Source organism: Mauremys reevesii, unplaced genomic scaffold, assembly GCF_016161935.1.
Source record: "Mauremys reevesii isolate NIE-2019 unplaced genomic scaffold, ASM1616193v1 Contig29, whole genome shotgun sequence".
Classification (NCBI taxonomy): domain Eukaryota; kingdom Metazoa; phylum Chordata; order Testudines; family Geoemydidae; genus Mauremys; species Mauremys reevesii.
In genome coordinates, this window is record NW_024100839.1 from 461739 (window position 1) to 485575 (window position 23837).

A 23837-nucleotide genomic window follows, 5' to 3' on the forward strand; every position below is an offset into this window, starting at 1 on the left:
CGGACTCGACCTGCCATTGACTCGCGTGGCTCTGCGCGGCCGTCAGCTGGGGCGGGCCAGGCTGCGGACGTGACTCAGGCTTGGGCCGCATGGCCGTGCTTTCCTGACGAGGCATGAGGCAGGCCAAGAGCTTTGCACAGCGTACAGGGAAGTGGGAGGGAGGCGTCTTTGAGCCGGCGTGTCTCCTCCGCTTCTCCCTTGCCACTTGGGCGGAGGCGGGAAGGGAGCGAAATGTTCCCAGCTGAAAGTTTTTGTGCTTGGCCTTGAGGATTAAGCCTGAGCCTCCGGCACGGCTGCTGGCAGATGGGTTTCTGAATGGCATCCAGCCCGCTCTTTGGACCACCAGCTGAAAGCACTGAGGCCAAGAGGCAGCAAAATGGGACCTTTGAGGCTCCCCCACAGGCCTCGGGGAAGCAAGGAAGCAGCACAGGCTTAGCGTCGTCCCTGGGTGGGCTCGAACCACCATCCTTTCGGTTAACAGCCGAACGCGCTGACCCATTGCGCCACAGAGACACGGAGGGGCAAGGCTGTATTGAGCACAAAAGCCGGGCATCAGCTCAGGGTACGGTATAGCACATGCATGCAGTGGATAGACAAGCAACAGCAAGGAACTGGACTGGTATGGAGCGAAAGTTCTGTGGGAAGGAACCGAAAGGAGCAACGGGGCTGTGGTACAGCGCTCGCATACACTTTCTTTGGCCTGTTTTGCTGGAAGAGTTAGCAGAGCGAGATTGTTAGTCACAGGTCAGTGGGTGGGTTTATGGAAATACTGGACTCTTGGACAGGAGCGGGGGCAAGGGGGGCACACGACTTCTGTGGCACATGCACCACCTCTGCAACTAACGTTTGCTACCTCACTCCTAACAACACACCTTTTACCTCAGGACTAAAATACACCGTGAAAGAGATCTAACGGCATAAGCTTAGGGTGAGCAACTGCAGCACTAACAACAATTTGAAGAGATTCAAAACCGCCTCTGCCTCTGTTTTTCCACACCAGGGACAGCAGAAAGGACATCAGCAGCACCTGCAAGACACCAACAAACATCCATTTCTACCTCCCTCCACGAGCGGCCCTTAGGAACCCATACCCCTAAATGGTGAGTACTTTTCAGGAGAGGGTGACGCTCTCAGGCCTCAAATGCCAGGTACAGTTACTCTGTCCTTGATCCAAAATCAACAGGAAAATACACTGGATTACTCCTGCCCCAATAACAAAGAGACTGGGGATATCGCAGCAGCTGAAATGACCGTTTGGACAAGCACTCCCATCATGCAATCCGGGGTGGGTGTAACCATGCAAATGACATCAGCCCCAAAAGGCCTTGACAACACATCACCAACAGATGGCAGGGCAGACTTCATACTGACCCTGCTTCAACTAGATTGTGGCAAAGATTCCAAAACACCGACGTTAAAACTCACCAAACGCGGGTCAATCCATCCTCATCGTCGTAACCGCTCGTTATATTCCACACCCGAACGTAGCCCTCATATGGACAACATACCCTCCTAACTCAGTATCTGTACGTTAACCTTTTACCCCCCAGTCAGGACTATTGTAGATTATGTATTCCTTATGCCACCCGATCTTAAACTGAATTTTGCATCCCTTGGGTAAGCTGTACGTTGTTCCCTGAGCACCAGAAACTTCTATGCGAAACTCTGTACTGTACACTTTTTTTCTTTGAACGTCATCTTAATAAAAAGTTGACTTTTGTTCGAGATCCCGGCTCCTGTTCCTTTGCAAGGCGTGTGCGTTTGCTCCGGGTTTTAGTCTGCTAATACAGCGGGGGGGCGATTGAGCCAGAGGCGCTTGCCTGCTGCAGACACGGATCCAAGGCTGAACCTCGTCCCCCACAAGCTTGAAAGCTTAACTGAAAACTGTTTAAGAAGTGCTCCCATCTCCGGCACTCAGCTACCCAGCTCCCAATGGGGTCCAAACCCCAAATAGATCCCTTTTACCCTGTAGAAGCTGTAAAATCCTGTGACCAGGGCAGCTGCCTAGCAGCCTGCGCATCTGCCTGCCAGCACGAGAGCGCGTAAGGCACTAATCCGGATAGTGGCGGCTAGGTGGCAGGGGGAGGGTGTGAAGAAGCAGCAGAGTGGCGCAGCGGGAGCGTGCTGGGCCCATAACCCAGAGGTCGATGGATCGAAACCATCCTCTGCTACGCGTGCGCTTGTTTCTTTTCCCTCTGGGCCTTCAAGCGAGCCGGTGACCAGCAGAGCACCAAGAGCCTAGGCCATGAGGCAAGAGGTGGCTGAGGCGAAGCGGCGGCCTGCCAGGGAGCTCCCTGGCACCTCTGGCTGCCTGGGCTGAAGGCAAGAGGCAGGCCTAGGCGTGGTGAGGGCCTCCTGTCCTGGAATGAGGCTGCAGTGCTTCCTGGTCCCCTTTTCCCACCACCCCGGCAGGCGGCTGCTGCGGGAGAACACGAGGGAGGCTCTGGGGGCGCTAGGCAGCGCTGTGTGTGTGGCTGTCAGGGGAAAGAGCCGAGGCTCCGGACTCGACCTGCCATTGACTCGCGTGGCTCTGCGCGGCCGTCAGCTGGGGCGGGCCAGGCTGCGGACGTGACTCAGGCTTGGGCCGCATGGCCGTGCTTTCCTGACGAGGCATGAGGCAGGCCAAGAGCTTGCACAGCGTACAGGGAAGTGGGAGGAGGCGTCTTTGAGCGGCGTGTCTCCTCCGCTTCTCCTTGCCGCTTGGGCGGAGGCGGGAAGGGGCGAAATGTTCCCAGCTGAAAGTTTTGTGCTTGGCCTTGAGGATTAAGCCTGAGCCTCCGGCACGGCTGCTGGCAGATGGGTTTCTGAATGGCATCCAGCCCGCTCTTTGGACCACCAGCTGAAAGCACTGAGGCCAAGAGGCAGCAAAATGGGACCTTTGAGGCTCCCCCACAGGCCTCGGGGAAGCAAGGAAGCAGCACAGGCTTAGCGTCGTCCCTGGGTGGGCTCGAACCACCATCCTTTCGGTTAACAGCCGAACGCGCTGACCCATTGCGCCACAGAGACACGGAGGGGCAAGGCTGTATTGAGCACAAAAGCCGGGCATCAGCTCAGGGTACGGTATAGCACATGCATGCAGTGGATAGACAAGCAACAGCAAGGAACTGGACTGGTATGGAGCGAAAGTTCTGTGGGAAGGAACCGAAAGAGCAACGGGGCTGTGGTACAGCGCTCGCATACACTTTCTTTGGCCTGTTTTGCTGGAAGAGTTAGCAGAGCGAGATTGTTAGTCACAGGTCAGTGGGTGGGTTTATGGAAATACTGGACTCTTGGACAGGAGCGGGGGCAAGGGGGGCACACGACTTCTGTGGCACATGCACCACCTCTGCAACTAACGTTTGCTACCTCACTCCCTAACAACACACCTTTTACCTCAGGACTAAAATACACCGTGAAAGAGATCTAACGGCATAAGCTTAGGGTGAGCAACTGCAGCACTAACAACAATTTGAAGAGATTCAAAACCGCCTCTGCCTCTGTTTTCCACACCAGGGACAGCAGAAAGGACATCAGCAGCACCTGCAAGACACCAACAAACATCCATTTCTACCTCCCTCCACGAGCGGCCCTTAGGAACCCATACCCCTAAATGGTGAGTACTTTTCAGGAGAGGGTGACGCTCTCAGGCCTCAAATGCCAGGTACAGTTACTCTGTCCTTGATCCAAAATCAACAGGAAAATACACTGGATTACTCCTGCCCCAATAACAAAGAGACTGGGGATATCGCAGCAGCTGAAATGACCGTTTGGACAAGCACTCCCATCATGCAATCCGGGGTGGGTGTAACCATGCAAATGACATCAGCCCCAAAAGGCCTTGACAACACATCACCAACAGATGGCAGGGCAGACTTCATACTGACCCTGCTTCAACTAGATTGTGGCAAAGATTCCAAAACACCGAACGTTAAAACTCACCAAACGCGGGTCAATCCATCCTCATCGTCGTAACGCTCGTTATATTCCACACCCGAACGTAGCCCTCATATGGACAACATACCCTCCTAACTCAGTATCTGTACGTTAACCTTTTACCCCCCAGTCAGGACTATTGTAGATTATGTATTCCTTATGCCACCCGATCTTAAACTGAATTTTGCATCCCTTGGGTAAGCTGTACGTTGTTCCCTGAGCACCAGAAACTTCTATGCCGAAACTCTGTACTGTACACTTTTTTTTTCTTTGAACGTCATCTTAATAAAAAGTTGACTTTTGTTCGAGATCCGGCTCCTGTTCCTTTGCAAGGCGTGTGCGTTTGCTCGGGTTTTAGTCTGCTAATACAGCGGGGGGGCGATTGAGCCAGAGGCGCTTGCCTGCTGCAGACACGGATCCAAGGCTGAACCTCGTCCCCCACAAGCTTGAAAGCTTAACTGAAAACTGTTTAAGAAGTGCTCCCATCTCCGGCACTCAGCTACCCAGCTCCCAATGGGGTCCAAACCCCAAATAGATCCCTTTTACCCTGTAGAAGCTGTAAAATCCTGTGACCAGGGCAGCTGCCTAGCAGCCTGCGCATCTGCCTGCCAGCACGAGAGCGCGTAAGGCACTAATCCGGATAGTGGCGGCTAGGTGGCAGGGGGAGGGTGTGAAGAAGCAGCAGAGTGGCGCAGCGGGAGCGTGCTGGGCCCATAACCCAGAGGTCGATGGATCGAAACCATCCTCTGCTACGCGTGCGCTTGTTTCTTTTCCCTCTGGGCCTTCAAGCGAGCCGGTGACCAGCAGAGCACCAAGAGCCTAGGCCATGAGGCAAGAGGTGGCTGAGGCGAAGCGGCGGCCTGCCAGGGAGCTCCCTGGCACCTCTGGCTGCCTGGGCTGAAGGCAAGAGGCAGGCCTAGGCGTGGTGAGGGCCTCCTGTCCTGGAATGAGGCTGCAGTGCTTCCTGGTCCCCTTTTCCCACCACCCCGGCAGGCGGCTGCTGCGGGAGAACACGAGGGAGGCTCTGGGGCGCTAGGCAGCGCTGTGTGTGTGGCTGTCAGGGAAAGAGCCGAGGCTCGGACTCGACCTGCCATTGACTCGCGTGGCTCTGCGCGGCCGTCAGCCGGGCGGGCCAGGCTGCGGACGTGACTCAGGCTTGGGCGCATGGCCGTGCTTTCCTGACGAGGCATGAGGCAGGCCAAGAGCTTTGCACAGCGTACAGGGAAGTGGGAGGGAGGCGTCTTTGAGCCGGCGTGTCTCCTCCGCTTCTCCCTTGCCGCTTGGGCGGAGGCGGGAAGGGAGCGAAATGTTCCCAGCTGAAAGTTTTTGTGCTTGGCCTTGAGGATTAAGCCTGAGCCTCCGGCACGGCTGCTGGCAGATGGGTTTCTGAATGGCATCCAGCCCGCTCTTTGGACCACCAGCTGAAAGCACTGAGGCCAAGAGGCAGCAAAATGGGACCTTTGAGGCTCCCCCACAGGCCTCGGGGAAGCAAGGAAGCAGCACAGGCTTAGCGTCGTCCCTGGGTGGGCTCGAACCACCATCCTTTCGGTTAACAGCCGAACGCTGACCCATTGCGCCACAGAGACACGGAGGGGCAAGGCTGTATTGAGCACAAAGCCGGGCATCAGCTCAGGGTACGGTATAGCACATGCATGCAGTGGATAGACAAGCAACAGCAAGGAACTGGACTGGTATGGAGCGAAAGTTCTGTGGGAAGGAACCGAAAGGAGCAACGGGGCTGTGGTACAGCGCCGCATACACTTTCTTTGGCCTGTTTTGCTGGAAGAGTTAGCAGAGCGAGATTGTTAGTCACAGGTCAGTGGGTGGGTTTATGGAAATACTGGACTCTTGGACAGGAGCGGGGCAAGGGGGCACACGACTTCTGTGGCACATGCACCACCTCTGCAACTAACGTTTGCTACCTCACTCCTAACAACACACCTTTTACCTCAGGACTAAAATACACCGTGAAAGAGATCTAACGGCATAAGCTTAGGGTGAGCAACTGCAGCACTAACAACAATTTGAAGAGATTCAAAACCGCCTCTGCCTCTGTTTTTCCACACCAGGGACAGCAGAAAGGACATCAGCAGCACCTGCAAGACACCAACAAACATCCATTTCTACCTCCCTCCACAAGCGGCCCTTAGGAACCCATACCCCTAAATGGTGAGTACTTTTCAGGAGAGGGTGACGCTCTCAGGCCTCAAATGCCAGGTACAGTTACTCTGTCCTTGATCCAAAATCAACAGGAAAATACACTGGATTACTCCTGCCCCAATAACAAAGAGACTGGGGATATCGCAGCAGCTGAAATGACCGTTTGGACAAGCACTCCCATCATGCAATCCGGGGTGGGTGTAACCATGCAAATGACATCAGCCCCAAAAGGCCTTGACAACACATCACCAACAGATGGCAGGGCAGACTTCATACTGACCCTGCTTCAACTAGATTGTGGCAAAGATTCCAAAACACCGAACGTTAAAACTCACCAAACGCGGGTCAATCCATCCTCATCGTCAGAACCGCTCGTTATATTCCACACCCGAACGTAGCCCTCATATGGACAACATACCCTCCTAACTCAGTATCTGTACGTTAACCTTTTACCCCCCAGTCAGGACTATTGTAGATTATGTATTCCTTATGCCACCCGATCTTAAACTGAATTTTGCATCCCTTGGGTAAGCTGTACGTTGTTCCCTGAGCACCAGAAACTTCTATGCCGAAACTCTGTACTGTACACTTTTTTTTTCTTTGAACGTCATCTTAATAAAAAGTTGACTTTTGTTCGAGATCCCGGCTCCTGTTCCTTTGCAAGGCGTGTGCGTTTGTTCCGGGTTTTAGTCTGCTAATACAGCGGGGGGGCGATTGAGCCAGAGGCGCTTGCCTGCTGCAGACACGGATCCAAGGCTGAACCTCGTCCCCCACAAGCTTGAAAGCTTAACTGAAAACTGTTTAAGAAGTGCTCCCATCTCCGGCACTCAGCTACCCAGCTCCCAATGGGGTCCAAACCCCAAATAGATCCCTTTTACCCTGTAGAAGCTGTAAAATCCTGTGACCAGGGCAGCTGCCTAGCAGCCTGCGCATCTGCCTGCCAGCACGAGGGCGCGTAAGGCACTAATCCGGATAGTGGCGGCTAGGTGGCAGGGGGAGGGTGTGAAGAAGCAGCAGAGTGGCGCAGCGGGAGTGTGCTGGGCCCATAACCCAGAGGTCGATGGATCGAAACCATCCTCTGCTACGTGTGCGCTTGTTTCTTTTCCCTCTGGGCCTTCAAGCGAGCCGGTGACCAGCAGAGCACCAAGAGCCTAGGCCATGAGGCAAGAGGTGGCTGAGGCGAAGCGGCGGCCTGCCAGGGAGCTCCCTGGCACCTCTGGCTGCCTGGGCTGAAGGCAAGAGGCAGGCCTAGGCGTGGTGAGGGCCTCCTGTCCTGGAATGAGGCTGCAGTGCTTCCTGGTCCCCTTTTCCCACCACCCCGGCAGGCGGCTGCTGCGGGAGAACACGAGGGAGGCTCTGGGGGCGCTAGGCAGCGCTGTGTGTGTGGCTGTCAGGGGAAAGAGCCGAGGCTCCGGACTCGACCTGCCATTGACTCGCGTGGCTCTGCGCGGCCGTCAGCCGGGGCGGGCCAGGCTGCGGACGTGACTCAGGCTTGGGCCGCATGGCCGTGCTTTCCTGACGAGGCATGAGGCAGGCCAAGAGCTTTGCACAGCGTACAGGGAAGTGGGAGGGAGGCGTCTTTGAGCCGGGCGTGTCTCTCCGCTTCTCCCTTGCCGCTTGGGCGGAGGCGGGAAGGGAGCGAAATGTTCCCAGCTGAAAGTTTTTGTGCTTGGCCTTGAGGATTAAGCCTGAGCCTCCGGCACGGCTGCTGGCAGATGGGTTTCTGAATGGCATCCAGCCCGCTCTTTGGACCACCAGCTGAAAGCACTGAGGCCAAGAGGCAGCAAAATGGGACCTTTGAGGCTCCCCCACAGGCCTCGGGGAAGCAAGGAAGCAGCACAGGCTTAGCGTCGTCCCTGGGTGGGCTCGAACCACCATCCTTTCGGTTAACAGCCGAACGCGCTGACCCATTGCGCCACAGAGACACGGAGGGGCAAGGCTGTATTGAGCACAAAAGCCGGGCATCAGCTCAGGGTACGGTATAGCACATGCATGCAGTGGATAGACAAGCAACAGCAAGGAACTGGACTGGTATGGAGCGAAAGTTCTGTGGGAAGGAACCGAAGGAGCAACGGGGCTGTGGTACAGCGCTGATACACTTTCTTTGGCCTGTTTTGCTGGAAGAGTTAGCAGAGCGAGATTGTTAGTCACAGGTCAGTGGGTGGGTTTATGGAAATACTGGACTCTTGGACAGGAGCGGGGGCAAGGGGGGCACACGACTTCTGTGGCACATGCACCACCTCTGCAACTAACGTTTGCTACCTCACTCCCTAACAACACACCTTTTACCTCAGGACTAAAATACACCGTGAAAGAGATCTAACGGCATAAGCTTAGGGTGAGCAACTGCAGCACTAACAACAATTTGAAGAGATTCAAAACCGCCTCTGCCTCTGTTTTTCCACACCAGGGACAGCAGAAAGGACATCAGCAGCACCTGCAAGACACCAACAAACATCCATTTCTACCTCCCTCCACGAGCGGCCCTTAGGAACCCATACCCTAAATGGTGAGTACTTTTCAGGAGAGGGTGACGCTCTCAGGCCTCAAATGCCAGGTACAGTTACTCTGTCCTTGATCCAAAATCAACAGGAAAATACACTGGATTACTCCTGCCCCAATAACAAAGAGACTGGGGATATCGCAGCAGCTGAAATGACCGTTTGGACAAGCACTCCCATCATGCAATCCGGGGTGGGTGTAACCATGCAAATGACATCAGCCCCAAAAGGCCTTGACAACACATCACCAACAGATGGCAGGGCAGACTTCATACTGACCCTGCTTCAACTAGATTGTGGCAAAGATTCCAAAACACCGAACGTTAAAACTCACCAAACGCGGGTAAATCCATCCTCATCGTCAGAACCGCTCGTTATATTCCACACCCGAACGTAGCCCTCATATGGACAACATACCCTCCTAACTCAGTATCTGTACGTTAACCCCCCAGTCAGGACTATTGTAGATTATGTATTCCTTATGCCACCCGATCTTAAACTGAATTTTGCATCCCTTGGGTAAGCTGTACGTTGTTCCCTGAGCACCAGAAACTTCTATGCCGAAACTCTGTACTGTACACTTTTTTTTTCTTTGAACGTCATCTTAATAAAAAGTTGACTTTTGTTCGAGATCCCGGCTCCTGTTCCTTTGCAAGGCGTGTGCGTTTGCTCCGGGTTTTAGTCTGCTAATACAGCGGGGGGGCGATTGAACCAGAGGCGCTTGCCTGCTGCAGACACGGATCCAAGGCTGAACCTCGTCCCCCACAAGCTTGAAAGCTTAACTGAAAACTGTTTAAGAAGTGCTCCCATCTCCGGCACTCAGCTACCCAGCTCCCAATGGGGTCCAAACCCCAAATAGATCCCTTTACCCTGTAGAAGCTGTAAAATCCTGTGACCAGGGCAGCTGCCTGGCAGCCTGCGCATCTGCCTGCCAGCACGAGAGCGCGTAAGGCACTAATCCGGATAGTGGCGGCTAGGTGGCAGGGGAGGTGTGAAGAAGCAGCAGAGTGGCGCAGCGGAGCGTGCTGGGCCCATAACCCAGAGGTCGATGGATCGAAACCATCCTCTGCTACGCATGCGCTTGTTTCTTTCCCTCTGGGCCTTCAAGCGAGCCGGTGACCAGCAGAGCACCAAGAGCCTAGGCCATGAGGCAAGAGGTGGCTGAGGCGAAGCGGCGGCCTGCCAGGAGCTCCTGGCACCTCTGGCTGCCTGGGCTGAAGGCAAGAGGCAGGCCTAGGCGTGGTGAGGGCCTCCTGTCCTGGAATGAGGCTGCAGTGCTTCCTGGTCCCCTTTTCCCACCACCCCGGCAGGCGGCTGCTGCGGGAGAACACGAGGGAGGCTCTGGGGGCGCTAGGCAGCGCTGTGTGTGTGGCTGTCAGGGGAAAGAGCCGAGGCTCCGGACTCGACCTGCCATTGACTCGCGTGGCTCTGCGCGACCGTCAGCCGGGGCGGGCCAGGCTGCGGACGTGACTCAGGCTTGGGCCGCATGGCCGTGCTTTCCTGACGAGGCATGAGGCAGGCCAAGAGCTTTGCACAGCGTACAGGGAAGTGGGAGGGAGGCGTCTTTGAGCCGGCGTGTCTCCTCCGCTTCTCCCTTGCCGCGTGGGCGGAGGCGGGAAGGGAGCGAAATGTTCCCAGCTGAAAGTTTTTGTGCTTGGCCTTGAGGATTAAGCCTGAGCCTCCGGCACGGCTGCTGGCAGATGGGTTTCTGAATGGCATCCAGCCCGCTCTTTGGACCACCAGCTGAAAGCACTGAGGCCAAGAGGCAGCAAATGGGACCTTTGAGGCTCCCCCAGAGGCCTCGGGGAAGCAAGGAAGGAGCACAGGCTTAGCGTCGTCCCTGGGTGGGCTCGAACCACCATCCTTTCGGTTAACAGCCGAACGCTCTGACCCATTGCGCCACAGAGACACGGAGGGGCAAGGCTGTATTGAGCACAAAAGCCGGGCATCAGCTCAGGGTACGGTATAGCACATGCATGCAGTGGATAGACAAGCAACAGCAAGGAACTGGACTGGTATGGAGCGAAAGTTCTGTGGGAAGGAACCGAAAGGAGCAACGGGGCTGTGGTACTGCGCGCCACATACACTTTCTTTGGCCTGTTTTGCTGGAAGAGTTAGCAGAGCGAGATTGTTAGTCACAGGTCAGTGGGTGGGTTTATGGAAATACTGGACTCTTGGACAGGAGCGGGGGCAAGGGGGGCACACGACTTCTGTGGCACATGCACCACCTCTGCAACTAACGTTTGCTACCTCACTCCCTAACAACACACCTTTTACCTCAGGACTAAAATACACCGTGAAAGAGATCTAACGGCATAAGCTTAGGGTGAGCAACTGCAGCACTAACAACAATTTGAAGAGATTCAAAACCGCCTCTGCCTCTGTTTTTCCACACCAGGGACAGCAGAAAGGACATCAGCAGCACCTGCAAGACACCAACAAACATCCATTTCTACCTCCCTCCACGAGCGGCCCTTAGGAACCCATACCCCTAAATGGTGAGTACTTTTCAGGAGAGGGTGACGCTCTCAGGCCTCAAATGCCAGGTACAGTTACTCTGTCCTTGATCCAAAACCAACAGGAAAATACACTGGATTACTCCTGCCCCAATAACAAAGAGACTGGGGAACCCGCAGCAGCTGAAATGACCGTTTGGACAAGCACTCCCATCATGCAATCTGGGGTGGGTGTAACCATGCAAATGACATCAGCCCCAAAAGGCCTTGACGACAGATCACCAACAGATGGCAGGGCAGACTTCATACTGACCCTGCTTCAACTAGATTGTGGCAAAGATTCCAAAGCACCGAACGTTAAAACTCACCTAACGCGGGTCAATCCATCCTCATCGTCATAACCGCTCGTTATATTCCACACCCGAACGTAGCCCTCATATGGACAACATACCCTCCTAACTCAGTGTCTGTACGTTAACCTTTTACCCCCCAGTCAGGGCTATTGTAGATTATGTATTCCTTATGCCACCCGATCTTAAACTGAATTTTGCATCCCTTGGGTAAGCTGTACGTTGTTCCCTGAGCACCAGAAACTTCTATGCCGAAACGCTGTACTGTACACTTTTTTTTTCTTTGAACCTCATCTTAATAAAATGCTGACTTTTGTTCGAGATCTCGGCTCCTGTTCCTTTGCAAGGCGTGTGCGTTCGCTCCGCGTTTTAGTCTGCTAATACGGCAGGGGGCGCTTGAGCCAGAGGTGCTTGCCTGCTGCAGACACGGATCCAAGGCTGAACCTCATCCCCCACAAGCGTAACTGAAAACAGTTTAAGAAGTGCTCCCGTCTCCAGCACTCAGCTACCCAGCTCCCAATGGGGTCCAAACCCCAATTAGATCCTTTTTACCCTGTAGAATCTAGCTGTAAAATCCTGTGACCAGGGCAGCTGCCTAGCAGCCTGTGCATCTGCCTGCCAGAGCGAGAGCGCGTAAGGCACTAATCCGGATAGTGGCAGCTAGGTGGCAGGGGGAGAGTGTGAAGAAGTAGCAGAGTGGAGCAGCGGGAGCGTGCTGGGCCCATAACCAAGAGGTCAATGGATCGAAACCATCCTCTGCTACGCGTGCGCTTGTTTCTTTTCCCTCTGGGCCTTCAAGCGAGCCGGTGACCAGCAGAGCACCAAGAGCCTGGGCCATGAGGCAAGAGGTGGCTGAGGCAAAGCGGCGGCCTGCCAGGGAGCTCCCTGGCACCTCTGGCTGCCTGGGCTGAAGGCAAGAGGCAGGCCTAGGCGTGGTGAGGGCCTCCTGTCCTGGAATGAGGCTGCAGTGCTTCCTGGTCCCCTTTTCCCACCACCCCGGCAGGCGGCTGCTGCGGGAGAACACGAGGGAGGCTCTGGGGGCGCTAGGCAGCGCTGTGTGTGTGGCTGTCAGGGGAAAGAGCCGAGGCTCCGGACTCGACCTGCCATTGACTCGCGTGGCTCTGCGCGGCCGTCAGCCGGGGCGGGCCAGGCTGCGGACGTGACTCAGGCTTGGGCCGCATGGCCGTGCTTTCCTGACGAGGCATGAGGCAGGCCAAGAGCTTTGCACAGCGTACAGGGAAGTGGGAGGGAGGTGTCTTTGAGCCGGCCTGTCTCCTTCGCTGTATTGAGCACAAAAGCCGGGCATCAGCTCAGGGTACGGTATAGCACATGCATGCAGTGGATAGACAAGCAACAGCAAGGAACTGGACTGGTATGGAGCGAAAGTTCTGTGGGAAAGAACCGAAAAGAGCACCGGGGCTGTGGTACAGCGCTCGCATACACTTTCTTTGGTCCGTTTTGCTGGAAGAGTTAACAGTGAGAGACTGCTAGTCACAGGTCAGTGGGTGGGTTTGTGCAAAGTAGGAGTGTACAGGGAACTGGTGTCTTTGAACAGAAGGAAGGCGAGGAACCAGTGAGAGGAGGGAGGCTGAAAGACTTCTCTCTGAACAGCATTCTGTGTTAATGGTTCTTGCTTTGAAATCCTCAACTGGAGTCATTTCAGGGAAGTGATCCTCACTTAGTTACCTAATTTTCAAAGTCATGTGAATGGTGTTTGGTGCGTGTCTGGGAGCTCGTCATGGCGAGGTAGAAAGCAGTGGGGGCAGAGAGGCTGTGTAACAACCAAGGGTGTCAGCCTTGTTTTTCGGCTCTTTAGAGCCCAGATCCAAGGGTATATTATTTCTGTTCACTGGATTGTTGGGTAGTAAGTCATCTGTTGGACTTTGATTTATTGTCTTTTGTCTGCAGGTAATAAATCAATCACCAAATGTGCTCCTGTTGATTCTGCAACTTTATCAGGGTGGGAGTGGAGTGGAGTGGAGTGGATGGGGGGGGGCACCTGTCAATCCTGTGCTGTGAGGACAGGAGGTAAGTCACAATAAGATAGATCAACTTCAGCTACACTATTCTTGTAGCTGAAGTTTTGTGTTTTACATTGACCCTGTTCCCCCACCCTTCCCCCAGTGTAAACCAGGCAAAAGTGTAAGTAGTCTCTTAGCCTATCCATGCTGTGATCAAGTGTCTTGGGGTCTATCTACACTATGAAATTAGGTCAAATTTATAGAAATGGGTTTTTTAGGAATTGTTTTTATACAGTCGATTGTGTGTGTCCCAACACAAAGGGCTCTAAGTGCATTAAGTCACTGGACTGCATCCACAGTACCAAGGGAGCGTCGACTTCTGGAGCATTGCAATTTGGGTAGCTGTGGGTAGCTATCCCACAATCTCCACTGTCCATTGGGATTCTGGGTTGAGATCCCAATGCCTGATGGGGCAAAAACAGTGTCGCGGGTGATTCTGGGTACATGTCATCAGACCCTCCTCGCCCTCCCTCCCTCCGTGAAAGCAACAGCAGACAATCATTTCGCACCTTTTTTCCTGGGTTACCTGAGCAGACGCCATACCACGGCAAGCATGGAGCCCGCTCAGCTCACCGTCACACCGTACGTCTCCTGGGTTCTGGCAGACATGGGACTGCATTGCTACATAGCAGCAGCTCATTGTCTTTTGGCAGCAGAAGGTGCATTATGATTGGTAGCCATTGTCATTGTACTCCTAGGTGCTCTTTTAGCTGATCTCAGTGAGATCAGTTGGGGTGCCTGGGCAGACAAGGGAGTGACTCAGCCAGCTCATTCCCATCTTCTGCCAAGCAACCAGGAGAGGACGATGGCTAGCAGTTGTACTGCCCCGTTTGCTACCAGCCTAAGATGTAAAAGCTAGATGGATCAAAACAAGAAATTGACCTGATTTGTTTTGTGAAATCAACGGCCTGCTAAACCCACGGTTTTGAGTTCAATCCTTGAGGGGGCCATTCTGTGTGACAGTTGTTTGTGTTTCTTCTTGATGCAAAGCCACCCCTTTTGTTGATTTTAATTCCCTGTAAGCCATGCCGTCAGTCGCCCCTCCTCCATCAGAGCAATGGCAGACAATTGTTTCACACCTTTTCTCAGCGCAGAACCAGAAGCTGCAAAAGCAAAACCAGGCAAGGAGGCGACAGCAGTGCGGTGACAAGAGTGATGAGGACATAGACATGGTCATAGACTTCTCACAAAGTATGGGCTGGGCAATGTGCTCCGGCAATGTGCACATCATGGGGATGAGCTCTGCATGGTCACCTGTGCTGATCAGCAGACTACGCTGGCCAAACAGGAAACGAAATTAAGAAGTTTGCAGGCCTTTTCCTGTCTATCTGGCCAGTGCATCTGAGTTGAGAGTGCTGTCCAGAGTGGTCACAATGGAGCACTCTGGGATAGCTCTGGAGGCTAATACCTTCAAATTGTGTACACCACTACACTAAATTCGACCAGGCGAGGCTGAGTTCAGTGCTAATCCCCTCGTCGGAGGTGGAGTAAAGAAATCGATTTAAAGAGCCCTTTAATTTGAAAAAAAGGGCTTTGTCGTGTGGATGGGTCCAGGGTTAAATCGAGGTAACGCTGCTGAATTCAACCTAAAGTCATAGTGTAGACCAGGCCTCCGAGGGATTTTATAGCTACTGGCTGGCTGGGTGTCCAAAAAAGGGAGCAACCCTCCCCCCCGCTTCCATTGATCACACTTGGTAACTACTAAGCAGAAGCACAGAATCATAGATTGATTTGCTGGGTCTCCTGCAGGCTTCCTAACAGCACAGCAGGGCTGCTCTTGGTTCTGCACAATGTTGTTTCGTTTAGCAGTGACTGTGAAGGCACTTCCAGCTATTTGGCCGTGGGAACTCTGGTATTAAGTGGACACCCTGTGTATGGCTGTATTGCTTGTAGATTTATATATTTTGTATTGATGTTACCAAATGGAGTATTTTGTAGCTGTCTGCTATAATTTGTTTAACTTGTATGAAATATGAATATGCTCCCTCAGACTTAACCACCTGCCTTTCACACACTCCCTGCCCCTCGCTCTCTGGGGTGGGAACAAGCCACCAGCATGTGTCCCCATTGGATTTTTTTTTATTTAATTACTTCTCATTGTTAAATTATTTATGAGTGTTTTTTAAATTTCATTGCAGTGCGTTTTCTTCCTGCCACTGTCACCTGGCAGCTCAGGGATGTGAGATTCTCCTCCATTGCGTTTCTGCCCACGGAAAAAGAAGAGAGATCACACCTCAGTACTTTTGGAAATAAAAGCAACCTGGAAACAAACCAGCTGTCTCCTCAGTGTGCAGTTTGTGTCTCTTTTGCTGCAGTTGATGTGTGTGCAGCATGTGTGGTGCACAGGGGCACTGTGTGCTCACATGGGAATTCACCACCCTTGGTGCAGGATTTGACTTGTTCCTGGAGTGAATGTAGCACTGTGGAGTGTCAGGCACAGGCTGCATGACCCCTTCCATTTATCCTTGGCGCAGATACAGCCCAGGCAGCGCTACTGCAACCTCCCATCCTGCTGCCCTCCACCATCATCTGCACAGCCCACCTGTCAGGGCAGGAGGGGAATGTTGCTCCATGGATCCTGCTTCTCAGATGGGGCTGCCCTGGGATGGGGGTGTGTGGTTGCATCCATTAGGTCACCAGACTGAGCCTTCTAATATCCTTGGTGATTGTTCCCAAGATCCAGGACTTTCTGCTCAAACAAAGAAACATCTCCCAGCTTCCTGGTTGAAAATAAGGCCCTTTCCTTGCAATATAGAGGAAAGAAGTAGATCTTCACCCCAGATGGGACTTGAACCCACAATCTCTGGCTTCAGAAGCCAATGCCTTATCCATTAGGCCACTGGAGCCCTGATGTACAGCTGTTGAAGAGATGGAAATTTCCTCTCATAAATGCACATTCCTCGCATTTGCTTCAACACTAAATAGCCCCTTTATGTGCCTTAGAGAAATGTCTGCACCCCCTGGCAGCGAGGCACCTGGGCAGGTGGCTGACAGAGCTGAGCACCACCTTTCTGCCAGCCACCTTTAGAGAAGAACCCCACCCTGGAGTCACCCCTCCCTCCTTCAGCACCTCCACGGCTGTGGCTCTGAGTGGCAGTAGGATGATTAGGGGGTGAATCCGGGGCTGGAAGGGGGGTAAGGTCGGCCTGTAAGGAGTAACCAGGTGGGGCAGACCCAGGGGGAGGCTGTGGGCTGCTGGTCGGTTGTTGGGATCCGAGCTCTAGATCAAAGCTGCACAGTGACCTGACACCCAGGGTTATAAGGCCGACACAGTGACCCCCTTACTGGCCTCTGTGACCCCCAAACCCTTGTTACTAAGGGCATTGAGGAGTCTCTGTCACTTAAAGCTTCTGGGAGCTCCCCAGCAGGCTGCAGGCGTCAGCCGCCTCCTGCCTCACAGGTTAGACTCTTGGTGCTGTGCCAGCCGACCCCTCGCTTGCAGGCCCAGTGTAAGAAGCAGGAGGCCTGGTGCTGGCAGAATAGGGTTTTGATTGATCCACCTCTGTGTGCTGGGCACAGGACGCTTCCACTGTGTCACTCTGCTGGCTTTTCTTCAGCAGCGCCTAGCGGCCCTGGCTCCAGGCTAGTGCCTGGTGAGCTCTGGCACTGGCAGGAAGCGCTGCAGGGTGCTGGGCAGTGGCCCTGGCAAACCAGCTGCTGGTAGGTGTCTCTGTGGTATCATGGGTCAGTGAGTGCAGCTGTTAATGGAAAGGAGGGGGGGTTATGCTCCCCCAGGGATGCCACTGAAGGCTCCTCATGGGCTCCTCAAGGTCTGCTGGGAGCCGTGATGTTCCCGTTTTGCCACGTTGAAGGCTCCCTCCTGGACACAGTGGATTCACCTGCTGCCTACAAGAGTGTGGGGGCCGTGCTGCAAAAGCGCATCTCCCAGCAGCCATGCCAGAGCCTCAGGTTTAATCCTCAAGGCCGAGCGCAAAACCGTCAGCCAGGAACATTTCGCTCCCTTCCCGCCTCCGCCCAAGCGGCAAGGGAGAAGCGGAGGAGACACGCCGGCTCAAAGACGCCTCCCTCCCACTTCCCTGTACGCTGTGCAAAGCTCTTGGCCTGCCTCATGCCTCGTCAGGAAAGCGCGGCCATGCGGCCCAAGCCTGAGTCACGTCCGCGGCCTGGCCCGCCCCGGCTGACGGCCGCGCAGAGCCACGCGAGTCAATGGCAGGTCGAGTCCGGAGCCTCGGCTCTTTCCCCTGACAGCCACACACACAGCGCTGCCTAGCGCCCCCAGAGCCTCCCTCGTGTTCTCCCGCAGCAGCCGCCTGCCGGGGTGGTGGGAAAAGGGGACCAGGAAGCACTGCAGCCTCAGGCCAGGACAGGAGGCCCTCGCCACGCCCAGGCCTGCCTCTTGCCTTCAGCCCAGGCAGCCAGAGGTGCCGGGGAGCTCCCTGGCAGGCCGCCGCCTCAGCCAGGAAATAAGGAAAAGGGGATGAATGAAGAAGTCAGGAAATAACAAGGAAATGAAGAGGTTTGTCGAACGGGTTTCTGCCCGATTTACCATCTTCTCAGCTACCGCTCAAAGTTAAAGACCTAAATTCGACCTATCGGCATAAGTACAGATGGTTAGATGGGAATTAAAAGGAGCTGCTGTCACAAGTGTTAGGTGCCTGCAAGCAGCATGCAGAGCGTTTAAAACCACCGCAGTTAGAGGCTCAGATGAAACGTTTGCCCTAAATCAGAAACGACAATAGGAGGACCAGCAGAAAGCCACTCTAGGTAAACGTCAGAGTAATGGAGGCTGTTAGAGGCAAAAAGTCATTCCTCAAAATTTGGAAATCAGATCCTAGTGAGGATAATAGGAAGGTGCACAAACTCTGGCCTGTTAAGTGTCAAAGTGTAACAAGTCAGGCCAAGAATGAATCTGAGAAGCAACATGCTAAAGACACAAAAGCTAAGCATAAATCCGGTCAATGCGAGTCCTGGCCTGTCCCCGCAGAAAGGTGAACCCCCTCTGTGGCTGGAGTGAGCTCCTCTAAGCCGACCTCACTACAGACCTGCGCCAGGTAGTGCTCATTGTAAAAATGTTTCCTCTGAAGGTTGGGAAAACAGGACCAGCGGTGCTCAGGCCGGCTGACACAATTAAAATCCCCCCCAACAACAAACATCATGCAGTCCTGAGGAAGGGAGCCTTTGATCTTCCCTCTCATGCCTTAACTGGGTACCATACACACTAATATAGCAGTAACCAGTGCCACAGAGCACAAAGCCCACCAGCAATGCCCTCCCTGGTCTAAGCTCCACCACCTTCTGTACTAGCACCGTGAATGTGAAGAACAAGACTCCAGCCCCATCGTTCTTCCCTGTCCAGGAGGCCTTTCCTCCAATCACCCTCTGCCTATTGAGCTACCCTAGAGTTGTTAATGTGCATTTCCTGAACACCCACCATGGCCAAGTCCAGCTGCTCCAAGGCACTGAACATCAAGTGCCTCCTCCTGGGCCCCCAAATCCCTGCCACCTTCCACACGGCCACTTTCACAGATGCCCCTTCCCTGGTAGTGCCCTTGCTCAGCTGGGCAGAGGAGTTTCCATCCCCCAGTCCCTGCCTGCCACTGCCCAGCAGCCCTCTGGCACCATTCCTGAGGGTCACCACGTTCGGAAAGACAGCTCTCATCTCTCAGGGCCCCATGAGAATACAGTATTGCAACTTTTTTAATGGAAAGGGCCCCCAGAATTGCTTTGCCCTAGGCCAGCCCTGCTCACCTTGGGTGCAGGCACCGCTGTGCTTCCAGAGAACAAGCTGCCAGAGGCTGGGGTTAAGCCAGGGACCTTTAGATCTTCAGTCTAACACTCTCCCAACTGAGCTACTTTGGCAGCTGCTTAAAAGTATTTTGGCCTGTTGCTTCTCTGCTCGGGATGTTTTTGCAGCAGTTGAAAAGCAGGTAGGAAAGCAGGGCCAGCCCCCGAGTGGGGCCTCTGACCGTTCCCACTCAAGGGGCTCCTTTTGGCAGTGGGGCAGGAGATATTTCCCACAAGAGGCTCCTACGCTGCCTCATCGCCCAAGACCCCTCCTCCCGCTCACTGCTCTCCGTCCCCTCCCCCCCTCACTCGCCCTTACGGTCATTAGAAAGTGGCAAGGCAGAGCCCTCCCATTTTTAAAAGTCCTGGGGTGTTGTTCCCCCCTGTTCAGGCCCCCCTGGGGCCCTGCACTTCACACAGCTCTCCCTGATTTCAGCTGTTAGTGAGGGAGCCTCACTGCTAGCGCAGACTGGGCAGTTTCTTGCATGAGAGACACTCTCCCAAAGCAGGACTAATGCTTAGAGCTGGTTATCAGTGACTTCAGATCTGTTGGGCTGCAGCAAGACTCTCCATTGAGTCTTAACCAGCTCTGTTATTACACAGGGAAGAACAAAAGGGTGAAATGGGGCCTGGGACCCTTAAGAAGAATCCACCCCACTGAGTACAACACTTGTCGCTACCTGCTCTCAGCTCCATCGAGAATGATTTGGGGTCACTCCTTGGCTTTATCAGCCTAGGGGGGTTTCAGAAAAGACTATCGAACAGGTGCTCCAATGGTACAATTGGTTAGTGCACAGTACTTATAGGGCAGTGCTGAGAGAAGATATGCTGAGGTTGTGAGTTCAAATCTCACCTGGAGCACTGGTTTCCATTAACCAACTGGCATCACCCTGTCATTTGGCCCTGTGGAATGTAGAATTCCAGCCCCGGGACACTGAGGAGGGGAAGAATCAAAAATGCCCCCTTCAATTATTACCTCCTCTCCAGAGCACAGGTCAGAACCTACAATCCTTTCTCTGCCCCCAGCCCCTGTGCCAGGATCCCTCAAGCAGAGCCTGGAGTCCTGCCCCTGGCGTCTGTACTATTGACAAAGACAAAACACTCAAATCCCGCCTGGTGCGGGGAGCCAGGTTTGCTCTTCAAATTCTGTCGTTGGTACATTTCCAGGTCTGGGAATGTCCCACAACAGCATTGAATGGGAAGCTGCCTGCAGAACAGTGACACTGCACAGAGCTCCTGTGGAGGAGGGGTGGGAATTAGTAACATTTTGAGGATCGTTTGGGAAATGAGCCTTTGCTGACAAGGTTTGTCTCTGTTCATATTTCACCTTCAGGTGTTATGTTGAGGGATCTTTAGTATATTTTTGGGAGGTTAATAACTATCTCCTCAACTTTATTTACTCAGCTTAAAAATTGGCGTCACTTGATTTTTGCATCTCCCTGTGAAAATACAACTGACACGTGTGGCTTTCTACAGGGGGTCATGATGTTAAAGTTGGGGAATTCAGTCTCTGTACTTCTGGGGAGATGTTGCTTTTTTACAGCTGCCTCATGGCCAGGCACACCGGGCTGTTAGCTGCACCCACGGTCCTTGCCAGGGGCCCCTGCTGAACCCTGGGCAGCTGCACTGCAGTGCTGGGGTGACTCTGCAGGTGGAGAAGCTGCTGTGGGGCAATGTAGAGCAGGTGCAGGAAGGAGACGGGGTCACTATTCTCATTCTGAACTGCACAATTTTCCAAATTTGGGTATAGATTAATTGATTCATAGACTTAAGGTCAGAAGGGACCATTATGATCATCTAGTCTGACCTCCTGCGCAACGCAGGCCACAGAATCTCACCCACCCACTCCTGTAACAAACCCCTAACCTATGTCTGAGTTACTGAAGTCCTCAAATCATGGTTTAAGGACTTCAACGTGCAGGGAATCCTCCAGCAAGTGACCCGAGCCCCACGCTGCAGAGGAAGGCGAATGTCCGATAACAATTCTAAGGGGAAGGTGAATGCAGAGCAGTGACACTGGCGATGCCCAGACCTCCAATAGGGGCAGCGTGGAAATTAATAATGGGAAGATCATTTGTGAAATTAGTCGTCACTGACAAGCTTTGTCTCTGTTCCTATTTCACACTGTGGTGCTAGTTAGAGGAATCAGGACAGATTTTTACTATATTAATTAAACACTTAATTTTATTTAATCAAGCCAAAAACTTAATGTCACTTATTTTTTCTCTCTCCTAGCAAGAATGAATTGAATTTTGTGACTTTCTGGAAAGTGCAGCGAGATTAAATGTGGGGAATTCAGTCTCTGTGTTTGTGAGCTGATGTTTTCCTCTCACAGGTCAGTGCCTGCATTGAAATACCAAGAGGGATCTAAGGGCTGGTGTACGCTGGGCACTTCACTGGCAGAGCGACGTCTCTCAGGGTATGAAACCCCCCGTCCACCCATATAGTTACAGTGACCTAAGCCCTGCTTAGATAGTGCTAAAGAAAAGGAAGAATTGTTCTGTTCATGTAGCTATTACAGGGATGGGAAAACCTCTCTACTGACTGTCTACTCCAGAGTGCTATAGCAGGTGCCACAGCAGCATTTTAAGTGTAGACAGAGTGAAACTAGATTTAGCTCCAGTTTGCACTGTGAATGCTCAGGCACTAAAACTAGAGTAATCATAACAACAGTGCAGTGCTTGCGTAGTTGGCAGGATTTGAACCTGCACGGGGCAACCCCAATGGGTTTCTAGTCCATCGCCTTAACCACTCGGCCACAACTACTTGATGTATAATTGTTTTACTACACGATAATTCAGTTCTCACTGACTTGTCTCTTCAAATTGTTTGCTCAGACCAGCTTCCCCAGCACATTCATGGCTGTGCATCAGTGTAAGTGTGTCCTTGGGTGAACAGCGAGAATTCCTGCCCATTTCCCTTCCGGCTGGAGCAGGATGAGAGTGTGTTTGTGTGAACGACATTGCTGTAGATTGTTGTTCATTCCCCACTCTGACAATTCAGACAGTCCCTTTCCTAGTCAAATCTCCAGCACATCGTTCCAATATCAGGTGGCAGGATTTCTCTGGGGCACTGAAATTTTTCAGGGGGCTGGTGCATGAACTGAGCCTTGCATTCCACCCTTGATGTTTCATGGACTAACAACAGCAGCAGAAAGAAAGAGCTGAGCCAATATCTCCCTGGCAGGGATGCAGGTGCCACGTCCCCTCTGTCTGACCATCGCCACTGCAGGAGAGAAGGGTTCACTGGAATCGAATGCCCTGGCTCAGACCAGAGACACAGGGAGGTTTTGCTGTTCATGGATCTGTGCAAAGGAAATTGTGTCTCTGTGGGAAATGGAGGCAGGAAATGAAACACCCAATGCCCTAAGGAATGTGGGTGAAGGACTCGGGCTGAGCAATGATTTAACAGGGGTGTGGTTCAATTTATTGGCCTGATTAAAACTATGGCTAAAAGCCCCCTGTAGCAGGGGCTGCGGGACAGGACAGGCAGTTCTGCGCGGAGTGTTCAGAGCTGCCCCGTATCTGCCCTTTCTCTGCACCATCCCTGCTCCCAGAATGCACCAGGCCCTGGACTGAACTCTTCCCCTGCCGGCCGAGCTGGTTTCGTTTGCTGTGATCCTGTTGGCTTGGCAGGGGGGGAAGTGACAGTCCCACCCCAGAGCCAACGCCCCCTGTCACCCAGCCCCCTGACCCCCAGCAGTGCAGGTCAGCCAGGAGCTGGGCCCTGCCAGGCACTCAGGGGCGTCTCCCCTGCAGCTGGGGGCTCTCCCCTGCGTGGTCTGTGGGAGCTCGCACACTAACGGGGCAGCGGCAGCAGCCGCGTGGTGGGTTGGGCTGGTGACCCGGGTCCATCTCCTGGGGTCAGCTGGGTTCATGCTCAGGTGACTGGCCCCAGCCACCGGCCGAGCCCCACGGCCACGCTGCTGCTGTTACCGAACTAGCCCCTCACGCCCCCATTCCCTCACTGAAGCCAGGAGAAGGTTTGCAGGGAGGAGGGGGGGGTTGACCCCAATATCCCAGAGCTGATTCTCCCCACAAAGGGGTGTGTGCATGTGGTGGGTGCTGTGTGCAATGCCCTGTGCCCATGAGGAGGGGACCGGAGCTCTGCCGGCAGGAAGATTTATCCTGCAGGAGCCCTGCCCCCCTCCCCCAGGGGTTCCCCTGCAGCAGAGAAGCTTTGAATCCTCGCTGGAGACTAGAGACGCCCGAGCAGCACGAGCTGCCTGGCAGAGGTTCTGGATCAGGGCCTCGCAGGCACATTGGGGTCATTCCCTCAGGGCTGCCCTGCCCAGTGCCAGGGCTGCTCTCACTCCCCAGCACAGAGGGGGCTGCAGGCTCTTTGCCAAGCTGGGTCCCAGCTCAAGGCAGATTTGACACTAGCAGGGGGCCCAGGTATGTGCTGGTGCCGCTCAGGGAGGGAATCTGGGCCAAAGACTGATTAGAAATTGGGTAACACTAAAGTGGGACTAGAAAGACCCTTGCTGGGATGTGGCGGGTAGGTAGCCCCCATTGTGTACCGTGCCCTCGCCGAGAAGTCTCTGGGAGAGTGGATTCTTCCTGATGGGCCACCAACACGTCTCGTTGGTCCTGATGTCAGCTGCTCCTTTGCTGATACTGACAAGCTAGTTGTGGGCCTTTCCCACTCACCCCATAGCTCCAGGATGCACAGACAGCAATACTGGTGTGAAAG

General features: G+C 53.8%; 1 protein-coding gene and 9 non-coding genes across 10 annotated transcripts in view; 3 read left to right on the forward strand and 7 right to left on the reverse strand.

Annotated features, from left to right (window-relative positions):
• Positions 1 to 23837, reverse strand: part of LOC120393650 (zinc finger protein 213-like) — an 89985-nt gene that overhangs the window by 39733 nt on the left and 26415 nt on the right. The window lies entirely within an intron of this gene.
• On the reverse strand, positions 440 to 513 carry TRNAN-GUU. Its single transcript has one exon. It is a non-coding gene; the product is annotated as a tRNA-Asn (tRNA).
• TRNAM-CAU lies at positions 2100 to 2171 on the forward strand. The gene has a single exon. It is a non-coding gene; the product is annotated as a tRNA-Met (tRNA).
• TRNAN-GUU lies at positions 2933 to 3006 on the reverse strand. Its single transcript has one exon. It is a non-coding gene; the product is annotated as a tRNA-Asn (tRNA).
• TRNAM-CAU lies at positions 4593 to 4664 on the forward strand. Its single transcript has one exon. It is a non-coding gene; the product is annotated as a tRNA-Met (tRNA).
• Positions 7924 to 7997, reverse strand: TRNAN-GUU. The gene has a single exon. It is a non-coding gene; the product is annotated as a tRNA-Asn (tRNA).
• On the reverse strand, positions 10409 to 10482 carry TRNAN-GUU. Its single transcript has one exon. It is a non-coding gene; the product is annotated as a tRNA-Asn (tRNA).
• TRNAQ-CUG lies at positions 16174 to 16246 on the reverse strand. The gene has a single exon. It is a non-coding gene; the product is annotated as a tRNA-Gln (tRNA).
• On the forward strand, positions 19913 to 20006 carry TRNAI-UAU. The gene is made up of 2 exons: positions 19913 to 19950; positions 19971 to 20006. It is a non-coding gene; the product is annotated as a tRNA-Ile (tRNA).
• Positions 21830 to 21911, reverse strand: TRNAS-AGA. The gene has a single exon. It is a non-coding gene; the product is annotated as a tRNA-Ser (tRNA).